The sequence below is a fragment of the Fukomys damarensis genome, unplaced genomic scaffold, assembly GCF_012274545.1.
Source record: "Fukomys damarensis isolate Sample0158 unplaced genomic scaffold, DMR_v1.0_HiC HiC_scaffold_4, whole genome shotgun sequence".
NCBI lineage: Eukaryota > Metazoa > Chordata > Mammalia > Rodentia > Bathyergidae > Fukomys > Fukomys damarensis.
The window spans coordinates 57,372,802-57,399,870 of record NW_022900916.1 but is presented as its reverse complement, the minus strand read 5'-3'; the positions used below and the strand labels follow the sequence as shown (position 1 = coordinate 57,399,870).

At 38.6% G+C, this 27,069-nt stretch overlaps 1 long non-coding RNA gene across 1 annotated transcript; it reads right to left on the bottom strand.

Moving 5' to 3' along the window:
• Positions 1-271: 271 nt before the first annotated feature.
• On the bottom strand, positions 272-27,069 carry LOC104867642. Its single transcript, XR_781827.2, has 4 exons — positions 26,888-27,069; positions 16,021-16,114; positions 6,061-6,164; positions 272-615 (listed from the first exon to the last, which is right to left on the bottom strand). It is a non-coding gene; the product is annotated as an uncharacterized LOC104867642 (long non-coding RNA).

Below are 27,069 nucleotides of genomic sequence, written 5' to 3'. Positions count from 1 at the left end.
GAAGTGGTGCATTTGAGTGTAAAAAGCACAAAGAGATCATTCCCGTACAGGAAATACATTACAAAGAATATCAATGTGTGCTGATTGGACAATAAACATATGGTAGACCTCTGCCCATTGTTCTAAAATTTCATTGAGAGATAAATAATGCCTCACATGAGTCCATGAATTTTGTAATATATTTTTAAATAAAAATTTTAATATAGATAGGATTTTTTCCCCCAAGGCATCACATATCCTGTCTTCTCTATGAGTCTGGAAAAGAGGTAAAATCTCTACTTTCTAAGAGCAATTCCTTGGTCTATCAATCTGATTGTATATCATCCTTTTAGTCATTCTTCACACTTTTTGCCTGCTGAATCTACCTCTCTATTGCTTCTTCTCTCAGCATTTATACAATAAGTTCTCTTTTTCCTGGAGAAAGCCTCCAATGTACCCTGCTATCCCACTAAGCCACCATACCAACACACTTTCCTTTCCCCATCTCATTTATCGAAAGAATAACTCACTACTTCTTCCCCTATCTAGTGGTACCTGTTGTTACCTTTTGTACTTTTCTTCTTTAGCGTCTCTGTTTGTTCTTCATTTATTCTTATATTAGCACTGACCTGTCTTCTGAATGAAAAAAGACAAGATTCTGTGAAGATGATTTTCACCTGCCCACTGCCCGTCTCTTCCTTTCATTGTGATTATTCAAACTACCTAAACTTAAAACCAAATCTACCATTAAGCTCCATACCTTACTACTTCCATCCTCCACTGTGTCACAAAATACTACTGCTGCCTTTCCTACATTAGTGGTGGTTATGGATGCTCCCCCACCAAAACTGAGTTCCCAAGTCTTCCACTGTGATCGGTCTCTAGTATCTGTTTCTGTACTCACTCCCTCTGGCTTGGAAGATGGCATCTGTCTCTTAACCAGTGTTTTTACCCCTAGTCTTTTCTTTTGCTATGTTCTTCACCAAGAGGAAGGGTTAATAACAGTGACCCTACATGAATGCTTATTTCTTTTTTTTTCTTTTTGGTACTGGGGATCAAACTCGGGTCCATGCACTTGCAAAAGGCAGGCGGCAGAACCACTGAGCTCAATCCCCAGCCCATGAATGCTTATTTCTTCTTGCTCAATTAAATAAGTGTGATTTTAAAATTTTTCATTGAATTCTGAAATATGTCTCAAGGAAGACTCACTAAAAAACAAACCAAATAATAAACCCCTTGACATATATCCCTCTGTAGCTCAAAATTAACAGAGAATTAGAAGTTGAGGGAATTGAAAAAATTAGGAAAAAAGAAACGAAGATAGGAGAACGAAGGCGAGGGCAGTAAGAGATTAAACAAGGAGTTCAGGAAATTTGTCTACCAAGAGACAGTAGCAGAGGAAACAGATCACATGATAGTCAAATAAGGAGGTGCAAATGTCTCCCGAGCCACACAGTGACCTAGGGCACGGACTCCCGGTGGTAAGCCTGGAGTGGCATTGGGCTTCATGTGCTGCTTGTGTGGAACACACTTAGGACAATTTGACCACTCAGTGGGAGTCAATTTCTCGTTAGAGTTTACCTGTAGAATTAAGTAGTAGTTCACCATCATGAAATCAACCATTAAGCCAGAAATCTCACTATCACATAATTAAAGATAATGACCACAAATCTCAATCTAAAATCTTCTAAACTTAAAAGACATTTAATGGCCAAGCAAGCACAAATAGTTCCGGCCCCACCTCTTTGGAACTGGAGAGAGGCCTTGCTCCCACGCCTTGTGGAGCCCTGGCCAACACTATTAAGAAACACTCTCAGACAATGTGATTTGCAGAGTGAGAGGCATAATATGCAACTCAAGTACAGGGCACTGGGGAAGGGAAAAATGCATACACTGCTAGGTGGAATCTTCCTCCCAGGGCCAATGGCACAGTGTCACAAACTGTGTCCCAGAAGCATATCTACAATAGAATTCATAAGTTCTAGTATCTTTATACAATTGTGCTGCAGGAGACTAGCCTACCAGGCATAACTGACTGGAGGGGGCAAACAGAGATTAAAAGACAGAGACACAGATAATTCAGAATGAAGAGACCAGAGGGATCTCACCTCTAGTGGACAAAGAGCCCAGAGAGTTTGGCTCACCTTGACTGTATTCACTTAGACAAAGGAGCAAACAATTAGGTTGGAAGATTCATCTGCCTCTTGTTACCTATAGTGTGTACCCAGGTAAACATCCAGATCGCAGTTGTATTGACCTTTCCCTGGATATGGAACGTGCCAGCATGCCTGCACATTGCCAAAGGAGGCACAGCTTGCCGTTTTTCTCTTTTGTGCTTGCAGAGAAGGTCAATTAGGCTTCAATCCTCATCATTATCTTGTCTCTTACATGGGGCTACACCACAATTGAGCTTTAGGATGTCTCTGTCGGCCACAAATTTCCCTCATGCTCATTTGCAGCCAATCCCTATTCCCATCTGTCTCTGTCATTTTGCTTTTTCTGGAAATTTTAGGCAAATGGAATCACTCACAATATGCAGCTGTTGAACCTGGCTTCTTGTACTTAGCATCATGTTTTGAGGTTCATCTATGTTGGTCTAAGTATTAGTCTATTCTGTTTATATATGAGTAATACTCTATGCATCGATACATCATGGTTTGTTTATTTATGCACCAGATCCTGTGATATATATTACATCCAGGTTTGGGCTACTATGAATGATATTATTATGAACACTTCTGTACAAGTCTTTATGGAGATGTGTTTCCATCTCCCATGGGTCACTACACAGAAGTGGAATTGCCAAAACGTAGGTAAAGTTATGTTTAACTTTTTAAGAAATTTTAAACTACTTTCTAAAGTGAATGCACAATTTTACATTCTAAAATTCAGTTCCAATTCTGATACATTCTATCCCAATTGCTTCATGTTCCCATCAACATAGGGCATTAAAAATCTTTTTTACTATCACAAATCCACTAGGTATGAAGTGTTTTCTCATGATTTAATTTAGATTCTCAAAAACGATATTGAACATATTTTCATGAGTTTATAAATATAGGTATTTTATTTGATGAAATATCTTTGCCATCATTTTGCTCATTTTAAACATTGGATTGTCTTCTTATTGTTGAGATATATGAATATTTTATGCTGGAAGCAAGTCCTTTACCAGATCTATGATCTATAAGTACTTTTGTCCAATTTGTGGCTGTCATTTCATTCTCTGAATAATATCTTTTTTAAAGCGAAATTTTAAATTTTGATGAAATATAATTTGTCAATTTTTCTTGAGTGAATCAGACTTCTACTATCCGAATCTTTGTCTATCTCAAGATCATGAAGATTTTTCCTTATTATTTTAGAAGTTTCAAATTTAAACTCTTACATTAAAGCACAGTGAATTAATTTTTGTGCACAAAGTAAAGATCTAAGGTTTTTTATTTATACATATAATATAAAATTACCCAGAACAAATGCTTAAGAATATCCTTTGTTTGTTTGTTTGTTTGTTTATGGTACTGGGGCTCAAACTCAGGACCTTGTGCTTGCAAGGCAGGCACATTGCCACTGAGCTAAATCCCCAGCTCAAAGAATATCTTTTCAACATTGAATTGCCTTGGAACCCTTGCATAAGTTTAATATATTCAATTTAATATAAATTTATTTCTGAACACTATAGTCTGTTCCATTGATCTGTATGTCTATCCACATGCCAATACCACTTTACTTTGATACTGTGGCTTTATATAACATTTAAAATGTGTCTTTTTAAAACTTATTTTGGCTATTCTAGGTCCTTTGCATATCCATGTAATTTTAGGATCAATTTGTCAATGTCAATTAAAAAAGAAAGAAAAAGCCTGCTGAGATCTTGATGAGCATTGTGTTAGATCTGTAAACCAACTGAGAAGGAACTGCACCCTTGACAATAAAGAATCTTCTATTCCATAAGCATGATATATTTTTCTATAATTTAGACCTTTAATTCTTCAGTAATGTTATTTATTTTATCATACAGATTTTGCAGTTCATTTGTTAAATTTATTCCTAAGAATTTTTTTAAAAATCTATTGTGAAAAGGCCCTGTTCTCCCCTACCCTCACTTCCCTGTCCTCTTCCTCCTCCTCCTCACTCTCTTTTGGCATTGTGGATCAAACCCAACAGTCTGCACCTCTACCACAGAATTATACCTTTGGCACGTTTTCTTAATTTTCAGCTTTTCAATTGCTAGTATGCAGGAATACAACTGATTTTTGTACAGTGATCTTGTGTCTTGTAACATTCAACTTATTCATTGTAATAGATTTTATAGGTTTTTTAGTATTTTCTATACCCAAGATCATGCCATCTGTGAAAAAATAAAATTTTCCTTTTTCATTTCCAATGTGTGGGCATTTACATTTTATTCCTTTTATATACTGACTGGGACCTCCAGCACAGTGTTGAATAGAAGTGGTTATAGTGGGTATCTTTGCCTTGTCCCCAACCTTATAGAAAAAAACATTCAATATTTTACATTAAGTACAATGGTGGCTGTACATTTTTTATAGTTATCCTTTGTCAGATTGAGATTTATTTCTATTCTTAATGTGTTCTAGTTTAACCATGAATGGGTGTTGGAATTTGTCAGATGATGATGATCATATTTTTATGTTCTTTATTCTTCTATTAATATAGTATACTATTTATCAATTGATTTTTGTTGTTGTTCCAGGGATCAAATTTGGGACCTTACACTTGTGAGGCAGGTGGCAGAACCACTGAGCTAAATCTCCAGCCCCCGTTGATTCATTTTTTAATACTAAACCTACCTTGCACTCTGGGATTTGTCTTGCTGAAGATATATAATGCTTCCTATACTTTAAGAGATTTGTTTTCCTAATATTTTATCAAAGATTTCTGTGCCTATGTACGTAAATCTAGTTTTCTTTTGAGGCCGTTATCCAGCTTTGGGATTAGGCTTATACTGATCTCATAGAATGAATTGGGAAGTGTTCTCTTTTTTTTTTTTTATTAAGTTTGTTGGTACTTTTTGGGTGTATAGTGCAATTACATTCAATATTGGGATCTTGTACCTTTACATGACAGGTCTTGGTTCTCATTTTTTCCCCTTGTCCCTGCCCTCCCTTCACGCCCTCTACCCTTCCCTATTTACAAAGACTTTGTTTCCATTTTTCATTCTTCCTCGTATTTTTTATTTTCCCTTTATTCCTTTCCCCTACCCTTTCCATTTCCCCTACTCTTTTAGACTTTTTCTTCCTGTTTCACATTCTAAATTATACAATTTGAACCTTTTTTACTTTTAGTTTTCCACACCAGAAAAACTATTCAGTATTTACATATGTGTGTCCTATTAATTTCACTTGAGTGTGACCTCAATGTGCATCGATTTAGCTATAAATGTCTCTAGTTTCTCATTCTTTATGGCTGAGTACTATTCTGTTTTATTGAAAAACCACATCTTATTTATCTACTCTGTTCTATAGTTTCTAAAGGAATCTGTTTAATATTAATTTTGTTCTTTAAATATTTGATAGAACTTGCATTTTAGTCATTTGCATCTAGGGTCGTAGAAAAAAATATTTGAATTGCTAATTAAATATCTACTTCTAGCTTTATTAGACTTTCTATCTTTTCTTGAGTCAGATTGGCTAATTTGTATCTTCCTATATACATTTGTCCATTTAATCTGAGTGATTAGATACTGAACAGTTATGTACAATCATTTGGCAGAGTCTCTTGAAAATGGCAGAGTTGAACTGTTTGAGATGATTTTGTGTTGAGAGTGTGGTTTGGCAATAGGAAAACATGTTAAGTGGCCCTGCTCTTGGTGGAAATTAAAGTTGCCACTTAAACACTGGAGGAAGCTAAGGAGAGGTACAGCCATTAAGGGATACCCCTTAAAGAAAGGAATGTGGTCTCACACTGTACAGCAGGAATAGCCCAGGTACAGACTTAAAGTTTATTTTCAGAAAGTAATTAATTCTTTACTATTGTCCTGGGGTTTTCATTGTGTTAGATTTCTATTGTTGGGACAAAAATACCTGACAAACATAACTTAAAGAGGGAAAGACTTACTTTGGCTCATGGTGTCAGATGTTTAAGTCCATGGTCAGCTGGCTCTAAGATAGAAACATCATCGTCGAAAGGCAAGGCAGAAAAAGTTGTTTACCTCGTGGCAGCTGGGAAGCAAAGAACAAAGGAAACAGCCCAACAAAGGATATACCCATCAGAGACACACCCCTATTTCTTCCAACTTTATTGAAGTTCTGAGTAGCCTGTTCTGCTATGAATTCATCATAGGTCAATCCATTGGTGAGATGAGTATCCGCACTATCTAGTCACTTCTCCTGGCATCTCTTGATTAAATCAAGTTGACATCACATTCAGTAAAGTTTTCTGAAACTTCTGCCTCCTTTGAACTGTATATTTTGGAGTTATCAAACTGTCCAAATGTGAAGGAAGTTTTTTGTTGTTGTTGTTGTTGTTTTAAAGAAAGCAACCTACAGAAGACAACTATAAGATGTCAAGAAACAACTTCTGGGCCATGGTGCAGCAGCAGGTCAGAGTACCACAGAAGTGACAAGCAAATTGCCAGGAAGAATCTGGAACAGGTAGACATTCCTCAATAATTTTCTAAGATTTCTTTGGGGAGGTGAAACTGGGAGAAAAATGGATTTTCATTTGAGAAGGGAGGCCCTGTATTGTTAAATTATGAGTCTTAAAGAAAAAGTAAAGCATGGGTTTATGTGACAGCCACAGGCATGTGAAGACTGGAGATACAGGCAACCATGGAGTCAGGGTATTTGAAGGGCTGCTCCTTTCAAATTGAAAGCAATCAGATAAAATCACATCACATATTTCTTTCTCAAGGACAATATTTGCATGTTTAAATAGACACATTAGCAATCACAGAGTTATTGTTTATTGCAAAAAAAATAAATGGTTAACTAGTGTAGTCTCTGGTAGCAATGGCAGGTAGATAAAAAAGACTTTGTGGTTCTTTGGGATGAAACTTTTGAATCCCCTTAGATCACATAGGTAGAGGATGCTATAACCTGTCTATTATAAACAAGTCCTGTCCTAAACCAAGCATGGCAATCATTCAGGCAAGCAGAGAGGAGAATGTAAAAGAAGTATTTCAACCCCATTAGATATGCACTGAGACAATCTACTCATGTCCAATTATTTTACTATTAAAGACCTGTTCATCCAACCGAAGAGAAGGCTCCAAAGTAAATAGATTAGTTGGTTAATTTACTAAACACAGGAATGGAGAGGGATTACGTGAAATGGGGTTTCCTTGCTTCTCACCATGCTGAATGGAGTCCTTTCTGTATTTTACACAGAGATTGACATATAAGGTAATAGCATGTGAAACTGCAAGCCAGCGGACTGTACATCCCGTGAAATTTGTATTGATGTCATGCAGTGAGGGGGCAGGGCGATTTAAGCACTGAGAGAACTGGACAAGAGCAAGATTTGATTGAAAATATTCTGATGCATCAAGAATGTGTAATTCGTATTATCTTCATATTTTCTCGTTTTAATACACCCCCAACCCCTACTCAGAGATCCCCGTGTTCCATTGTTTCCAACGGAATATATGGAAAGCTGAGAAGCGGAGGTGTGTGGAAGCTGGAAGGCTTGAGATAGATTTGTTTTCCTAGAAACTCTAGCCAGCTGGGAAGATTAAGGCTCGAGGGAAAGGGCCAGGGTCATTGTGTGAGGATCATTTTCAGAAAGACTGAGAGGGCTGAAGTGAGGAGGGACACCCATTGCCAGGGAGAAGAGGCAGGGTCATAATTCTCTGTTAGAGCAGTGGGAAGGTGAGATGGCTTCAGGGACATACAGCTCTGTTCCAAGTCTAGGAGGAAGAAGTCACAGTCGTGGGATTCCAAACCACTACACCGAAAAGATTGCTATGATCTCCAGTAGGATAGAAATAAAAGGAACGGCCAGGCCAAATCTCCCACATTACCATTTTTTTGCACATAAAATTGGTGAAGCAGGGCTTACACAGTCCTGCGGCACTAATAAGTCAGTGCTGGAAACAAAAGTACTTGGCAGTGCCCCAGGTATGGGCAAGGTGGAATTTTCTGTCAGGTTAGCTTCATGGTGACTCAGAATATAAACTAAGTTGATAGACTTTAAAAACGGAGATGAGAATTCCCATACGCTTGACAGTGTGAGTTGTTTATGCCAATATGAAGGCCTATTCTCTAAATACAAACTGAAACCTTTAGACTTTGTATAGTGGGTTCCTCATTGGAAAAAAAATTTTTGATACAAGCAGGGAAAGAAGGCAGGTTGCAATCAGAACATTGCTTTTGAGGGTCCTGGCCAGTTCACGGAAGGAGCAGATCCATTATAAGGCTTTTCTACCTTCGCAGTACACAGTGACCCAGCTGCTGTAACTGAAAGGCTACATGGAAGAGGTCCTTTCCCATCACCTTCTGTCCTAGTTCCTCCAAACTCCTAACAGACAGGTACATTTGTTTTTGTTTTCAAGCACAGTCTAAGCTTCAAACTGCAAATCATTAAAAAAAAAAAAAAAAAAAAAGACTTAGCTATAGTGGGCAGGGCTGGTTAATCCTACACCTCACCGTAAGAAAGGCCTCTTGGCATGGGGAGAGGGGCATGCAAAGGCAAGCAGCTCATCAGGAAGGGGAGAGGAAGTGCATCTACCATCACTGAGGCTAGCATTAGGTGTGGGAGCATGGAAAGCTAGGCTCAGCCAGAGCTCCCGAGCAGTGACTCTATAAAGGAGCCTGACAGGAGCCTTCTTGGAATAAATCAATGTGGTGAGGGTGTTGTGTTTTGGAGCCCAGTACTTGAGGCTGGTAACTCACACAGTAAGCTGATAAGGGGTGTACACACTAATATTCTCAAGGAGAGGGAGATTACACTCCATGTTCTTATTACAATGCTTAGGCCACTCATGTGGCAAACTATGGAAGTGTTATGAATCACCCTAAGCTACACACTCAGTGTGTCCTTGAATCACATTTTAAAAGCCTCCCTCCAGCTACAGTGTAAAAAGCTGACTATATAAGAGCAAGAATGGAAGCAAGAAGACTAGCCGGTTTGGTAATAGTTTGAGCCAGTACTGTAGGGCTGAGCATAGTGATGGGTGGTCAGATTCTGGAGACTTTAAAGGTCTTGCAGTGGGAGAGAGAAGATCAGCAGTTTGAGAATGACAGGGAGCCTTTTGCCTTGAACATATGAACAGTGGTGTTCTGGAAAAGAACAAAGTGGGAGAACTCATTTTGGAGGCTGCCATAGTTTGAATGTGTCCCCCAAAGTTCATGTACTGAAAAATTAATCTTAATACAATAGTGTTGAGAGAGAGGTGGAAGTTTAAAAAGATAATTAATCCATTTAGAATCTATTAATGTTTTATTATGAAAGTGGGTTTGTTATCATGAATGAGTTTGTCCCTTGCTTGTGTTCTCCTTACTCTTCATCCCTTCTTCTCCCTGTGCATTAACTCTATAACTCTTATTCTCTCCATATTTTCATTTTTTTAAATTATCCCCACCGCTATTCAGAGATGGCCTATGTTCTCACCCCCTCTCAAGAAGCTGTTTTCTGACACATTCTTATGCAACATGAAGTTCTCTCTACCTTGATATTGGACTCCTGTCCTTCAGAACAGTGAGAAATGGATTCATTTTCTTTATAAATTACTCAGAGTGTGGAATTCTGTTATAGAAACACAAAAGGGATTCAGACTAGGGCTGAATAAAAAATTGGCTCTGAACACAATAGTATTAAACAACTAAGTAGAAATTTTAGGCACCCAGATACATGAGACTAGATTGCCAAGAAAAACATTGGAGATACAATTGGGAGTCTTTAGTAGATGAGGAGTGAACAAAGTCAGGAGACTGGAAGAGTTCTACAAGAAGAAAGAGCACATGGGGAAGTCATCTGAGCCTGAGCCTGAGGTCTTTCTGGTATCAGATGTCAGGAATGGAAAGAGTACACAGCCAAGGAGACTGGGGAGAAACCCCAGAGTCAAAGGAGGAAACAAGATTGAGTAAAATAAGGCTTGGGGGTCTCTTTTCCTCCATCCTTCTTCACAGAGTAGAACAGTTTCATCTCTAACAGTAGCTAGGGCCTTCCTACCCCAGTGTTTTGCCTATTCGATGTTATCTTCCTCTTCATCCTTATAGCCCCACAGCTTACCCAGGAAGGCCTTGTATATGAGCTAGAAATAATCATATGGCCCACGTCTAGTCCGTGAGATATAAACAGGGCCATGGGATGCAGACTTTTGGAAAATTCTTTAAAAGGGACTAGTTAGGCGGCACATATGCCCAATTTCCTTAGCTCATCCCTTTCTTTCTAAAACATAGATTTGATGGCTGGAAATAGATCCTGACACCAGGAGAACTACAGGTGCATCCTAAAGAAGGTGGGTGGGAAAGACAGCGAGATCTTGGATTAATGATGTTAAGGTGCCTCCATCCCAGTCTTAGATGACTTACTGCCTGATCTCTTTATAACACTGGTGCACTGGTTTTCCGTTACGTGACTACTAAGCCTGATCCTAAGTGATAAACTACTTATATAGTCTGTACCACTGGCTCTCCCTTCCATAGCAGCCCCTGTCATCCTATATAGTGGAAATAAGATAGGGCTGGAAGCAGGAGACTGTGGTGCCAGGACCAACTTGGCTAATCTTCTCACTTTGTACCTTTGATCAAGTTGCTTGAGCCTCTTCACCTTTTCTTTCTTCGTAAAGTATGTGTAGGGAGTAGTAGCTCAGTGGTAGAGCTCTTGCCTGGCATACATGAGGCCCTGGGTGCAATCTCCAGCCCTTCTCAAAATAAAATCAGCCTGTAAAATGGATGTGTTAGAAGAGCCAACCCTTAACCTTCTGTTTTGACTATACTTTTTTTCTTCAAAACTGTTTTGTTCTTGGTCATCAGTGAACTGTTCTGGTTATGCTGCTTGAAGTAAATGTGAATGTAGTACATCTCTGGGGCCTAGCTTAGATCAAGGATATAGAGAAGAATCCATGAGCTACAATAAAAATATACTCTTAAAAAGCTTGAAATACTAAAATAGAAAGCTCCGTGTCTTTTAGTGGCTGCTTGGTAAAGAAAGAAAACACAAGAGCAAACATTTCAGTTGTAAATGGAAACTAGGTTGGACATATTTAAAGGCCTAGATTTGAATTACAAAGCCAAAAAAAAAAACTATGCAAAGGGTCTAGGTGGGTTTGCAGGGAAGTCTAGCAATAACTGCTAGAGATGCTGGAGGAACACAGCAGCCCCCTTAGAGAGCAGGTAGGATCCTGTGGGTCAATCTCAGTGGGAATCAGCTTCCTGGCTGAAGATGGGTGTTTCAGGTCAGTGAAATTAACTATGGAAGGGTGTTATGTGCATGGGTGCATATGCATGGGGAAGCAAAGGAGAAGGGAAAAGTCTGAGAGCAGGAGGAGGAAAAGTGTTACTCTGAAAGACAACTCTCTTAAGTATCATTTATAAACACTGAGTTTTATTCAAAATGCCAGCATAGATTGTGCTAATGTCAATAGTAGAGCCCATGCAGAGGCAAGTGATTATCTGGTTGCAAAAGAGGCAGAGGAAGGAACAGCCCCAGCCCAGGGCAAAACTGCTTTCATCAACATCAGTGCATCTATATGCAAAACCCTGGATGGAGTTCAACCCTTATCACAGTCCATCCTCAAATTACCTTGTGTGGCAGGTTGGGCAAGTTCAGGGCTATTACCTGGCCCAGTCCTGTCACTCTGAGTCTTAGAAGAACAGCCCTCCCAGAGAAGTTAGACTAGGCTGTACTCTTAAAGCTGATGACAGCTTCAGCAGGGCCACAGGGTAGGGAGCAGTATGCTCTGAGGATTCCCTGGAATATAAGGGATTATGGAGCTGAAGGCAACCTAGAAATTGAAACAGGAGAGTTCTCTGGCCTCCCTCTATTTGTCCAAAAGTAAGAGATTTACAAGGACAAAAGTTATCTTAACACCACCCCCATCTCTACCTGGGAGAACAAAGGTTAACCACTAAAAACAGTGTTCCACCCTTCTTGGCCAGGATGGTACCAGAGAAAATTACATCAACACACTTTACTAACCAGCTTTTATCCACACTGACTTGCCTCACCAAAGTTGCCACCATAGAGATTCAAAATCTCTTTTCATTCTCTTGTCAGATCCCTAAAAATGACTGTTCTTTGCTGAAGATGCTGTATAAACTGTAATTCAAAGACACCACTTTGAGGACTATGGATATCTGACATATCTGATATGTCTTTAATGTATATATGAGATATGCAGTAATATATTTTTGTTTTTCTCTTGTTAATCTGTTTTTTTGTTTCTTTTTTTTTTTTTTTTTTTTTTTTTTTTTTTTTGATTGAACTCGGGTCCTTGCGCTTGCAAGGCAGGCCACTGAACCACTGAGCTAAATCCCCGGCCTTGCTAATGTGTCTTTGGAGTAGGGATCTCTTCCAACTAAGAATTTACTGGGGATTTGGGGTTTTGTTGTTGGTTTGGTTTGGCTTTTCAGCACTAGAAATTGAACCCAGGGCCTTTGCACCGAGTTTGTCCCCAGCCCTACTTTCAAAATGTTTTTAGTTTTGAGACAGGGTCTCACCTAAGTCATTAAGTTGCCCAGGCTGGGCTCAAACTTGCGATTTTCCTGCTTTAGTCTCCCAGTTGTTTTGTTTTTAATGATGCATTTGTACCTTTTGGACTCGTTCTTATCATTAAAGTAGGAGTGCTAGTTTCTTGGGATTTTCTGTATCTGATAAAGGAGAATCTCCTGGTTATGATTCAGTTTCAGTAGAATCATGGGGATCCCTGAGGCAGGGTAGCTCACTGGTATGCTCTGTCTGGTTGTTGGCAGGCACTCATAAAAACTTTTCATGTATTTTTACCTAGAACTGTTTATGTAGTATTGGGCAAAAGAAGGCCTCAGTAGACAAAGCCTGAGCTCAAAGGCATGACTACACAATTGTACATGACTGTATAATAAGACAATATAGCACGTAGAAAGGATAGACATGTAAGGCCACAGAGGACTTCCCAACCCTTCCGTCTCAAAGAACTGATTTTGTTCAGGATATGATACCCCAAAATATATATTGGCATTTAAGAAAATAGCAGAAGCAAGAAGGTCACCTCTTACTACCCTGAAAACCTTAATAAAATAAAGATTTTCTGATCTTTCCCAGAAGCAAATCACAATACCCTCACTTTAGAGATGTTTCCAATACATGAAGAAAAGGAAATGAAGACACAAGGCTGACAAGGAGTATTTGCTAAATTTTCTGTAGTTTATTATTGTTCGATCATACCTCCATTGTCTTAACTACTCTTCAGACTTACTATAGGTTGCATATCCCTAATCCAAAATTCTGGATCCGAAATGCTCTAAAATCTGAAAATTTTAATGACACTACAAGTGGAAAATTCCATATCATGAAATTTTGTTTCATAGACAAAATTATTTGAAATGTTGTACAAAAGTAACTATAGGCTACTGGTTTCCATCCCCAAGATATTTCTTTTTGTATATGCAAATATTTCAAAATCCAAAAATATTTAAACCCAAAACATTTCTGATCTCAAGAATTTTGACCAAAAGATTTTCAGCCTATATAAAATATTCTCAAGTTTAGATGTTTCTTTGGGTATTCATTTCCTAATAAGGGCTCCTACAAAAGTACAGTTTATTTAAATCCATGGGGTTTTTTTCTCTCTTATTAATTTGTCTTTTGTTTTAGAGGCCTCAGCTATAAACCTAGAATGGGTATAAAACAAAAAAAAGGGCATTTTCCTTCCTCTATGGTACTTTTGGACCTTCTTCATCTATATGTAGAATATGCACTAGCTGCTACTGTCTCTGCTGCGCTTGTATTATAGATGCACCTAAATTAGATATTTATATTATAGGCAGTCAGATAGGGCTAGGTTCTCAAAGGAATCAGGACAAAGGTGAAATACATCACAATTGCAGCCAGAGACACATCTGTTAGAGACAGGCCTCAAATCAAAGACAAGATGACGAGACCTATATACTTCCTCAAAGGGCAAGCACTGATCCTAACGAAGGCTAGATAGACATTAGTCACCCCGGTGAGTTACCAGAGATCGCTGGACCCACCATTTCCTACAAGAAGAATTTGTTCTTTCCACCCACATTTACTACATCACCTGTTTCACAACTGGACCACTGTTACCTAAGTGACTACACTTGTAACCTTACTGGTTGATCATGGCTGAGGCCCTCATTATACCCACATGGTTTTACTCCGTAAAACTCCCCTGTGGAGTGGGGTCCCTGGATACCCTTTCTGCACCTATGACTCTGAAGAGCTATCCTACCAATAAATGTCTTCTGGTGTGAATAAACTATAATAGTACGTAAGATCCTAATGAGATAATTGACAGTGTGAAATAGGAAGAAAAGGGCTAAAGATGTAGAGAAAGTGGGAAGGGTAGGGGAAAGGTAATCAGGGAAAGGAAACAAATAGGAGAAAATGAAAAAATGGAACTAAAGTGTTTGTAAATGGGGAGGGGAGGAGCAGGTGAAGGGAGGGCAGGGACAAGGGGAAAAAAATGAGAACCGAGGGCAGGAAAGACCATAACACATGGGATGAGGTATGAGAGACGAAGAAAAAACCAACCACGCGAAGAGCTAAAGAGGCTTCCGAGCTGAGGGAAGAGCAAGTCCAAGAACTCTGAGTCGAGAAAGTCTTTCTTGTGGAAAATCAAAGAGGAAGCTATTGTGGCTGGTGTGTATAGGAAATGGAGGGAGAGGTGTGAAAGACTGGCACTGCCCTTTAAGAGAGGGAATCAAGTGATTTGTTGTAGGAGACTGGCTTGATATAACTTTTCCATGTATACAAAAACCACAGTAGCAGGCAGGGGGAAAATATTCTGTGTTGGGCCTGGTGGGAGAAGAACTGAGAATAATTCTCAAGAATTAAGACTGAAAAATTCCTTCCCAAGCCTCATTCCAGAATCTCAACAGCCGAAAAGTGAATCAAAGCTTGGGGAAACATATTTTCATTCCCACCTAAAACTTTCTGCCCCACTTCCCAAGATCTTGGTGGCATTTGATTTTAGTTATTGATCACTTTTTGCTGTGCATGTGTGACTATACTCTACTCACTGCCTAATGACCACCTAGCAAGACCTGCTGCCACCTGGACACTCGTACTTCCCCTCCTCCTATTGCGGCCCCTTACTACCCAGCTGCTGTAGAGATCTGATCAGATTTTTCAGTGTTCTCCAATTGGACTTTTCTGCTTCAGCTCCGATAAAGCCACTTTTCCTTCCGTCTAGCAAGCAACACAGTAGTAGTGGTACCTCAGCAACCGTCACATTCCCCTTACATAATCCCCTGCTCTTTCAATCTGATCAGTCTTTGTGAACTTTCATTTTCATTAATGACAATTTGTGGATGATGTTTTTACAATATCAGCTTTCTTAGTAACCACTGAATTGGTTTACCCCTCCCCATTTTTGCCACTAAAGAATTACGACAAGCTCCAGATGCTCAACTGATGCCTGATTCCTTGTGAGAAAAACTTGAGGGCAGTATTGGATGTATCCTTTGATCAGCTGATTTACCTCACCCTCAAAAATCTCACAATCAGATCTACATTGCTTTTGCCTTTTCTCCCAAGATTTTTAAAATGTCCTCCTAAAATATGAATTGAATTCACAGCTAACCCTGATGTCTAGAATTCTCAAGGCAGTCATGGAGTTAAGATCTAGGTTGTGACCTTCATTTCACACATGTAAAGATATAATATGTGAAGACCTATGTCTTGCAAAATCATCTTTATTTTTTATTTTTTATTTATTTTTGTACCAGGGATCAAACTCAGGTCCTTATGCTTACAAGGCAGGCACCAGAACCACTGAACTAAATCCCTGGCCCCTGCAAAATCATCTTTATTACTTCATATTTTTCAAATACACTAATTGCTTTACACTTTCCACTTGAACACAAAGCATTATGCAATCAGCCACAGAAGTGAACAAGTAGATATACCTACCACATCTGGGCCACCAGCATGACTCCTGTATCTTGAAAGATGATGTTTCTGCTGTTTTCCCTTCAGCTCTCTAGATATCCTAGATTTGGAAGTGCTGAAATTGAAACAGATTCTAGCTGAGTCACAGTTTCTTCACTATCTGCTTTCCCTGAGGATACTATTATTTAAATTACACAATCGTCTACGTGAGAGAGTCTAACTAATAGTATGCTTTAAAAGAACCAGATCCAGCAGAAGCCATCATGACTATCTCACAAGGTCAGATTTTTTTTTTCTTTTCTTTTTTTTTGGTTTTTTGAGACAGGGTCTCACTATGTAGTTGAGACTGACATGGTACTCACTATGTAGCCCAGGCTGGTCTCGAACTCACAGCGATCCCCCTGCCTCAGCCTCCCAAGTGCTGGGATTACAGGCACGTGCCACCATGCCTGGCTAAGGTCGGAATGTTGATAGGCTTCTCTGCATATAAAAGAAAGGAAATTATCCTCCAAATAAGCTGGGCCTCTTTTGTAGTACACAAGAGAAAGAAGGCTTCCCATGCTCATGGTTTTCTGTTTTGTTTTTTTTTTTAGAAGAGTTGAAGAAGACTAAGTTTTTGGCCTCATTATAATTGGAGGGGATATGAGGGAATCGAAAATGGAAAAGTAGATGAGGAACATTAAAAAGCAAAACTAAATTAAAAAACCATCAAAGAAGCATGAATGTGCTTTCCCATGAGAAAGTGTGTGTAATAAATGTTTCAGTGAATTGCCTATGTTTGGTGTTGTACAAATGTTTTCATGTGTTGGAATCAACTTGTGCTTTGTGCATATAGATCACTGCAGAACTGCCTATAAATGATTGCATGGTACAGAAAGGCAGTGTGAAAAGGTCACTGGCCTGAGATCAGAAGACCTGGATTGTGATCATGTGAGGACAAAGAGCCAGTCTACAGTGGCCTTCTTCAGGGAACGCAAAGACCCAAGAGTTGGTGTAAAAAACTATAATAGTACATAAGATCCTAATGGTATAATGGACAATGTGAAATAGGAAGAAAAGGGCTAAAGGTGTAGGGAAAGTGGGAAGGGTAGGGGAAAGGGAATAAGGGAAAAAAATATGAGAAAATGAAAAAATGGAAATAAAGTATTTGTAAATAGGGAAGGGAGGAGGGGGTGAAGGGAGGGCAGGAGTAAGAGGAAAAAATGAGAATCAATACCTGTCATGTAAAGGTACAAGATCCCAATGATGAATGTAATTGTACTGTATACCTGCAATGTACCAATAAACTCAATGAAAAAAATTTTTTTAAAAGACCCAGGAGTTAGACAGTATGTTGAGTGTCCATTAATCAACACAATTAGTACTAGGACTCACTTGTGATAGGGAATACTTTAATAGCAAAAAACCTAAGAAATGTCACAATGTAAAATAACTTCTGCTGTTCGCTTTGTTTAGTTCAGAATCAACAGGCACCAGAGGCATCTAATCTCCCTTAAAATTTTTGTAAATGAAAAGAACCATTGTTAACTTTGCTGACCAGACATGCCCCCTTCCTCTGGACTAGAATAGATAACTAAACGAATTTTAAAGGTAACCTCTTCTATCAAAGAAATGCTACATCTGAGTTGAAATTCAACTGCCTCACCACCACGTTTTGAATATCAGCAATGTGAACTGTGGAAATGAAATGTAACCACCTGAAAACTTCCTATAAAACTCCTATAAAAGAAGGAGTTGTAGCCTGGTACTGGGTTGATCAGGGCACTGCCATTAGGTGTGATCAACCCCCGTTGATGGAGCAAACTTGTGTTATTTTACTTTCATTCAGCTGCCTCTCTGTGTGTCACTTGCCAATTCCTTCCTTAACACTTGAAGATGAGCCCCATTCCAAACAGACAATGCTAACACATTGGAGATATACAGGGGATTAAACTGAGTTTTGTTGCATGGTAACCCCTGTTTCTTACACTACATGGCTTCTCAAGAAACATCCAACCTACCCACACACAAAGCGAGCTTTGCCACCTTATCCTGAATTCAGGGAGGAAAGGAAAAATGTTTACAGAGCTACCCTTGCCAACTCTTACCAATTATGTCAAAACTCCCTAAGGCGCCTGAATTCCATTCTGAGATACATGATTCCTCCTTAACACCAGAGTGCTGATGTCTAATTTTTAAAAGATATGAAATGACTTCTGAATTAGAAGAAATCACATTGTGAAAATTACAGATGAGATTCAGTATTAATATCAGAGGGATTGATGTTTTACAGTAATTTTAAAACACTTCTTAGAGTTTCATACATGGAAATAGTAACAACTTTTAATGAAATCTGCTTTGGGTTCCTCCTAGATTAAAATACTCTTCAGGAACAGAAAATTGAAAAGGGCCTACTTGTATCTTGAGATCGTGGGGAAAGGAGCTAGGAGCTCAGTTAAGTACTGATTTAAACTTTTAAGCACTTAGCTGTAGGTCATACTCAAGGGGTTCCTTAAACAACTCTTCAACTCAGCCTTAAGAGACAGTCTATTAATAGATCAAAAGCAGTATTGCAAGTAGCTATTGCTGTCTGACTCATGTTTCTAATATATTTCCATATGAAAAAAGCTGAGTTTCTATTCCAATAATTAGGCTACCCAGAGTTACCAAAACTCAGGTCTGACTCATAGGTTACCAACCATTCAGGATACTATGACCTAGCAATGACCCAGAACTGGAAAGGCTGGAAATTATGGTTTCTTCACTATCAGACTCTGAGACCCTAACAAACCACCAACTGGAGAGCAAGCTGAGACTAGTCTTTGAGAGTGGATGCTATGTAAAGACTCCTGGTGGGCCAGCCACCCATTTCCAAAAACCCACAGTAACAGTCTGTGGAGGGAAAGCAATAGTAATGTATTCACTAGAGTTAGAATTGACTTTCAGTAATAACTTTATTGCATAACTGGCTGACTATCCAGATTAACTGAAGTGACTAGCCAAGTGACTGTGAGCAAATCCTTCCACTTCTAGGAACCAATTTCTACTATTTATAAAATACAGGCCTTGGATTTAGTAACAACTAATAAACCATAAACTTCTATTAAGAATTATGAAAAGAAACAAGAACTTCATATATAATTTAGGATGTAAGTATTAAAAGTCTAAATCTGGCTCATCTAAAATTCTCTAAGGTATTTTCCAAATGATTTCATTAAGTCTGGAATTAAATGATGTTTACTGCTATAGCATTCTGGATTTCCTTAATAGGAATGTATATATTATATTTCATTAAAACTCCTAATATTATTTAAATTAAAATAAAATTTCAGCATTAGACGAAAAAGTTTAGATTATATCTTGCTTCTAAGAAAATTCATTTCAACAGCAGCTGACATCCCCTAATGATGATAGTTTTATGAAACAGTACAACTGATTATCTGTCCACATGTGGGATTTAATCCTAAACTGATTCCTATAGTATAAGGTTCAATGGGGATATAATATCTTTTATTTCTTTTTAAGTCCAAACACCATCTAATTCAGTACTAAAAATATAGCCAACATTCAATAATGTAATTACTGGCTAAATCCAGGCGGTCAGGGAAGAAAGGACATTACTACTTGGACATGCCCTCTGAGTAAATGCCACTTTTGCCTTACTAGCTAATCAGTCAGTAAACTAAGCATGGTGCATATCTAATATTCCCTCTTAAAAAAAGGCCATTGGCTGAAAACGAGGTCCAGAGCAATCACATTAGATGGATTGTCATGTGTCTCCAACAGGGAGATTAAGTGTCCGAGTGCCTCCCACATTTCCCCAAGGGCTATTCTTAAAGTCTCGTTGTCCTAGAGCAGTCTCCACACCTAACACACTCACTGTCAGTTCTCAGTTATATTTGCAAAGGTAGCTTTCACCTACATTGGGATTCTTAGGGAGAGGGCAGGAGAGAGGGAAAAGAGGAGGGGAAGACAGGGCTAGAAGGGACATGAAGTAGACAGGACATAGGAAGGAAGGAAGGAGTGAGAAGCGGGTGGAGAGAGACAGACAGACAGACAGATCAATCTGTAATCCGCAAGGCAGGCCAGCAGAACGGAGACCAGGGATGAGATATTACACCTTAGCTTTGAAGACAGTCAGGAGACTTCAGTCCTTTCTCTCACAGCCTGCAATGGCCACTCACGTCATAGAAGACAGTCAACTCGACTCAAAGTCTGCTAATTTAAACATTAATCACATCGAATGCCTTCACAGCAGCTTTTGGATTAGTGTTTGACCAAAGCGTCTAGATACGGAAGCCTAGGCAAGTTGACAGAAAAAAAAAAAATGAGCCCTCACAGACATCAAAGCGGAATACAGGGTTTTGAACATTCTAATAATCTTCTGAAAGTTCATTCATTACTTTAAATACTCTTCAAGTAACAAATTTTCTAATTTTTGAAAAGATTTAGAAAATTTGAAATTAGAAAAAAAAAATCCAATTCCCAATCTTTTACCACCTCTCCAACTGAAACAATTTTATTCATTCTCTTCATATCTATTGCATGTTGGCACTAAGGATACATAGGAGAAAAAAGCCCTTTCTCCAACCAAAAGGATTGTATAGTGTGAGAGGAGAAGAGCATGCAAACTATCATGTTACAGGGTTGCTGCTTTGAGTTGCACAGGACAAGAGAGGAAATCAAGTTAATAATAAACTAGCAGCTTCGTAGCGCCTGCCTACAAGAGTCCTGTTTGCTCTCTCTCTACAGCACACATATCCTCAGTGTACAATGGTTAGAAATTTGATCTTTCTTGGAGCTGAGTCTGAGGGCTTGTGACCATGGAAGGTTTGTAAACTCATTATCCTCTCCTTAATAAACACTCTGCTAAATAAATTCAGTCTCTCAGGAGAACTTGTTGCTCAAGGAGATGAAATTACCTTAGCGGTACTTTCTCTTCACTTCTGCTAGCAACTTTATGTTTCTCTCCTAATTTGACACTCATTAAGCTTTAGGTTTAAAAGAAAGACTTTATATCTATATTTATATTCATGGAGCTGTGTCTGTGGACAGGGCAGACAAGTGTGCTAACCTGTGTCACTGAGATGGAGGCAACCTTCCTTTCTCATGCAGTATGAAGATTGGACTCTGCAGCTCTTGTCTTTTCAGAGCCGGAAAGGTGTTAAACATATCAGAGTTTTAAGTAAGCCTTCACTGTCCAGGCACTGCCAAGATATCACTACCAACAGGAAGTGAAGTCTAGAAACTCGTATGCCTGAAAGCATGCATGCCTCCTGAAATTTCTCTTAGCATTTGACAGAGGTGACTCTCCTTCCCCTCCACTAGTAGTACAGAGGAGGAAGAGTTGCTGGGAGTGTTTTTCTTTTATTTTTTTTTCATTAAGTTTATTGGCTCATTTTAGGTATACAGTACAGCTACATTTAATGTTGGGATCTTGTACCTTTGCAAGATGTATCTTGGTTATTTTTTCCTCCCCATTCCCCTGCCCTCCCTTCACCCCCTATACACTTTCCTATTTATAAAGACTTTGTTTCCATTTTTTTTCTTTTTATCATATTTTTTTTCTTTTCCCTTATTTCCTTTCCCCTACCCTTTAGATATTTTCTTGCTATTTCACATTATCAGTTATATATTTTGATCCTTATTTACACTTTTAGTTTTTCACACCAGAGAAACAATTAGGTATTTACACATATGTCCCATTAATTTCACTTAAGAGTATAGCCTCAATGTGCATCCATTTAGCTATAAATGTCTCTAGTTTCTCATTTTTTATGGCTGAGTAGTACTCCATTTTATAAAAGAACCACATCTTCTTTATCCAGTCTCCAGTTGATGGGCACTTGGGCTTTTTCAAAGTTTTAGCTATTACTAAATGTGCCACTATAAACATGGGTGCACATATATCACTGTGGTATGATTCTTTTAGAAAGATACTCGGTAGAGGGATAGCTGGGTCAAATGGGACACTAATCCTAGTTTTTTGAGGTATCTCCATATTGATTTCCACAGTTGTACTAGTCTTCACTCCCACCAACAATGGAGAAGGGTTCCTTTCTCCCCACAGTCCCGCCAGCATTTATTATTGGTTGATTTCTTGATAGCAGCCATTCTTTCTGGGGTGAGGTGGAAAGTCTTTGTTTTCATCTGTATACCTCAAATGACCAGTGATGTTGAACACTTTTTCATATGATTATTTGCTGCTTTTACTTCTTTGTCTGATAAATGTCTGTTCATTTCAGATGCCCACTTTTTAATTGAGTCTTTATATTTGGAGGGTCTGATATTTTTGAGTTCTTTATATATTCTAGATAGTAGACCTTTGTCTGAGGAACAGCTGGTAAAAATTTTTTCCCACACTGTAGGTTGTCTCTTAGCTCTATTGGTGGTTTCTTTTGCAATGCAAAAGATAAGATGAGAGCTGGAAATGATTTTTTTTTTTAAGAGAGGGGCACATGGACAGAGACCTGGAACTTTGATTGACATCTAGTTCTATACTTCAGATAACACATTTTGTTTTCTAGACCTGAGTTCTAGGCCCCATCAAGGAATACAGAAAACTGTCATTAGTTTTGTGGGTACTGTCTTATTCCAACTCAATAGTCCCTTATCACTACTCTTTCCATATTTTTTCTTTGCTCTCAGGCATAAGCCCTATTCATTATCTCTAACAAGTACACAAAGGTCAAAAACCCTGAGTTTTGCCTAAAATGTTATGGGTTCTATGTTTTAGATGATGTCAGGCACATCTGCAATTGCTTTCTCAAGTATTAGGGGCACAAACAGATATTTGTTTCTCAATTATTCTTCTCACATACTTAAAAATTCCAGCATTAGATCCTAGAGTGTTTCAGAGTAAGAGTTCCAGAGAAAATGGAATTATTAAAAAGCAAAGCCTAAGGCATAGACCATCTTAAAAGGCTACAAAACAGTCTCAGCTTCTGCAAGTTGAAAAATAGTCTGAAACTTATTCTAATGCATTTAAGGAATGACTCTTGCATAAACCTTATGTATTCTGAAATTAAAAGTTTTATGGCATTAGATGACTTTTGTATATTAACTACTTTGAAGAGTGACTCCAGGGCAAATTTTGTGATTCTTTTCCTACATTTTACTCTCCTAGCTCCTCAGAGGAATTTCATGAGTTCAAGTCTTTTAAAAGCAACTGATGTGAAGAAGCTTCAGTCTCTCCTATTCTTTAGTAGGCAAAGAAGAAATACATAATCAGTCCCATCTCTCCTCATAGGCACATCTTATGGGAATCATAACTGGAAGTATATTTCTAGAGCCATGAATTGGAGGGAGAGGACTTGGAATGTCCAGGGCATTTCTACATAAATTTTGGGGAAAAATCATTTCATATTTAAAGCATGACTATAGCTATCTAAGGCCCAGTGTAGCTTTGTTCATGAGCAGACTATGGCACTTGGACACAACTCTGTTCTGCCTCTGATTTGAGGCTGCGGCACTCAACAGTAAGATAACATCAGCTGAATACTTCCTGGTTCTTTGAGAACCCCGCAGTAATACCTAAGAGAAAGGGTTCACCTGGGCAGGGTTCCTTATCAGCTCAATTGATCCTACCTACTGTCCCAGGAATGCTCTCCTTCCCCCTCTCATCAGCATGAGATTTGCATCAATGTAGGACCAGACATAAGATCACCACTGCTGACCCCTAAGTCACCAGATCCTCCCACTATTGCATGTGCCAAGTAAATGCCAGCTAGTATGGAGAGTCTTGGTCTTTGCTCACTGTGAGGCACTGACCTCCTGGCTGCTGTCCCCCTTACTAGGCAGTCAGAGGATATCAGCCTCTGATAGTGGAATGATGCAAATGTATATCAGCATCAGTCCTTGACGGCTGATCCATCTGTCCACAGCAGGGTGAATCTGGGTACCAGGTAGGGCTAGGAGCTGGGATGCCCCCACCATCTGTCAGGACTGAATGGAGGTTGCCATGTGCCGTTTTAATTCAGATTCAAAATCATTTGGTTTGGCAAATATTTGAGAATTGTGGAGTATCTGTTGAATTGACAATTTGGCAAAACCACTAGGCAAGATTACATTGTTAAACAATTGCTTCTCACTGATCCAGGATCAATTTATTCCCAAAAGTTGGCTCGATCTCCTGAGGCTGGAAGGAAGCACCATGGGTGGCATAGTGTACAGGTAGATTTCAACCAGAAGAGGAAGCGAAAGGTGAAATGGAAGAGATTGAGGTAGGCAAAAGGTAGAATTAGAAGAGGTTAGAAGGTGAGAGGCAGGAAAGGGAAGAAAAATGCGTTTTGAGAAGATTTGGTTTGGTGTAAGGTATAAATTGCCCCCAAACTATTTTCATAATGGTAGGTCCGTGGCAGCAAGTTAAGCAACACAAGTATCTGAGCGGAAGAAAGGAGTGACATGTCCTAATCCTAGACAGATCTAGGAGTAATGCCTTAGGTTATTGGCTTTCTGTGTGCTTTGCATCCATAATCCCCAAACAATATTTGCAAAGCAGAACAAAAATAAAGACCTAGACTTTGTGGCCAGTAATGACAGTACCTAATCAAAATCACTAGTTTTTTCCTAACTACATCCTCCCTTTTTTTAATTTTTATTTTTATTTGCTTCATCATTAGGTGTTGACAGCCATCCATTTATTTTTCTCAGGCCAAAAATTGATTTCAATTTAGAGAGAATCACAAAGGCAAACTAACCAATAACCAACTAAACACATAAAAATTGCTCAGAACTTAATATGTCAGAAAATTTCTCTATAACATTTTTTAGGCTTAAATATTTTTGTCAAGGAGTTACAAAACATTGTTACGCTATGTTCTAGATTATATATGCATGGTCCGATTTGATTTTTGTTCAGTCTTGCTAGTTAGTTACTACTTATCTCATTTCACAAATTTAAAAAATGTGCTGGTTTAATTTTATATGTACTGACTGTAGTAAATTTTGAAATGGTGAATCATACCCATATCTGTCTGATTTGAGACTTCTTTCACTAATTTTTAATATATTTTTAATATAAGGGGGTATTCTTTGAAGATTCAATTCAGGATCCTCCCAAAAAAGATGCTTCAATAAATTCTGGTAAATTTGCTCTTAAGGTGAATATATAATATGATTGACAGGGTGGGCATACTAGTTATGTGACTTGGGCATGTTTTCTTGTCCTTCCTGTGCCTGTTTCCTCATCTGTAAAATTCCATTAATAATGGTGACTTCACAACAACAAATAAGGCAATGAAACAGAATATAGAACTCAGAAACATGTCACTATGTCTGCTCACCTGATTTTATAACAAAATGATACTACAGTGTAGCCGGGAAAGGGTGGCTGCTTCAATAAATGGAACTCAGTTAACTGGGGAACCATACGGAAAAAGAGTAATCTCTACTTCACGTCATACTTCTGATTCAATTTCAAATGGATTGAAGATTAAGCATAAAATATAAAGCAATAAAATGTTTAGAATAATAGAACACATTTATTACCTTAGAATAAGCAGGGATTACTCAAATTAAGGAGCAATAATGTCATAACATGGGAAAATAGGACTATAAGAAATAAGAATAATATGAGGTTAAGATTATGAAAGGTATTAAGAAACTAAACAAGCAATCTACAGGATTATATATGATGCAAGGCCTAAATATAGAATGCCTAAAAGCCAATTTATTTTTTTTTAATTTTTTGAATTGAGTTTATTGGTACAATTTAGGTATACAGTACAGTTACATTCATTATTTGGATCTTGTACCTCTACATGACAGGTCTTCGTTCTCATTTTTTCCCCCTGTCCCTGCCCTCCCTTCACTCCCTCCCCTCCCCATTTACAAACACTTATTTTCCATTTTTTCACTTTCTCATATTTTTTTCTTTTCCCTTATTACCTTTCCCGTACCCTTCCCACTTTCCCCACAACTTTAGCTCTTTTCTTCCTATTTCACAATGTCAATTATCTCATTAGGATCTTATTTACTATTATAGATTTTCACACCAGAGCTAAAAGCCAATTTAAAAGGCAGATTGTTGTGAAGATTAAGTCAATTATGGCACAGTTTGGCATATTATACATATTCACCAGATATGCTATAATGCACAGAAATGTTCAGAACAAAGTTCTACAGCTCCTGTTTTGAATTCCTATCCTTTGCTAACTGACATGTCTCAGGTGTTTGGTTTGGAAAACATGGTAACTATAGCACTGAGGCACCAGGAAGGCAAATCTGTAGAACAGAATTCAGAACATGATTTAACAATAGAAAGAGTAATATTTATTTTTCCAGTGATTCGTTGTTTGCTATTGATTTTTACTGCTGCTTGCTGATAGGAAAGCTGCAAAAGAAGTAACGGCTTGAATGAGAAAGTAGAGTCATTCACAGGAAAATGGATGCACATTGAGGCCACACTCTTAAGTGAAATAAATAGGACACAGATGTGTAAACACCGAGTAGTTTCTCTGGTGTGAAAACCTAAAAGTGTAAATAAGATCCAAATTGTATAACTGACAATGTGAAGTAGGAAGAAAGGGGCTAAAGGTTGTAGGGGAAGTGGAAAGGGTAGAGGAAAGGAAAGAAGGGAAAAGAAAAAATATGAGAAAAGGAAAAAATGGAAACAAAGTCTTTGTAAATAGGGAAGGGAGGAGAGGGTGAAGGGAGGGCAGGGGTGTGGGGAAAAAATGAGAACCAACAGCTGTCATGTAAAGGTACAAGACCCCAATGATGATCTTCAGGTACTGTATACCTAAAATGTACCAATAAACTCAATTTAAAAAAAAAGGAATAATGGCTCAATCTAATTCATCTCAAAACGCTAAGTGAGACGGCCTCATACCTACTTCTCAGTCCTTCCTACCAAAGTCACCTACAGCTCAAGCCCCCAGAGCCTGCCATGCAGGAGGCTTTGACTCACCATTGACTCTGCTGCCTTGGCTTTTGTGCTGAGACAACACAGTCTTCCGGTCACTTCCTCTGGGGATCCCTGACCAACTTCTTTTTGATTTCCAGGGCTCCACCATTGCCGTTACTTAGAGTCTCCTCTTCCCACTTCATGTATTTTCCTTGAGAGATCACATGCATTTTCTTTCAAAAAGT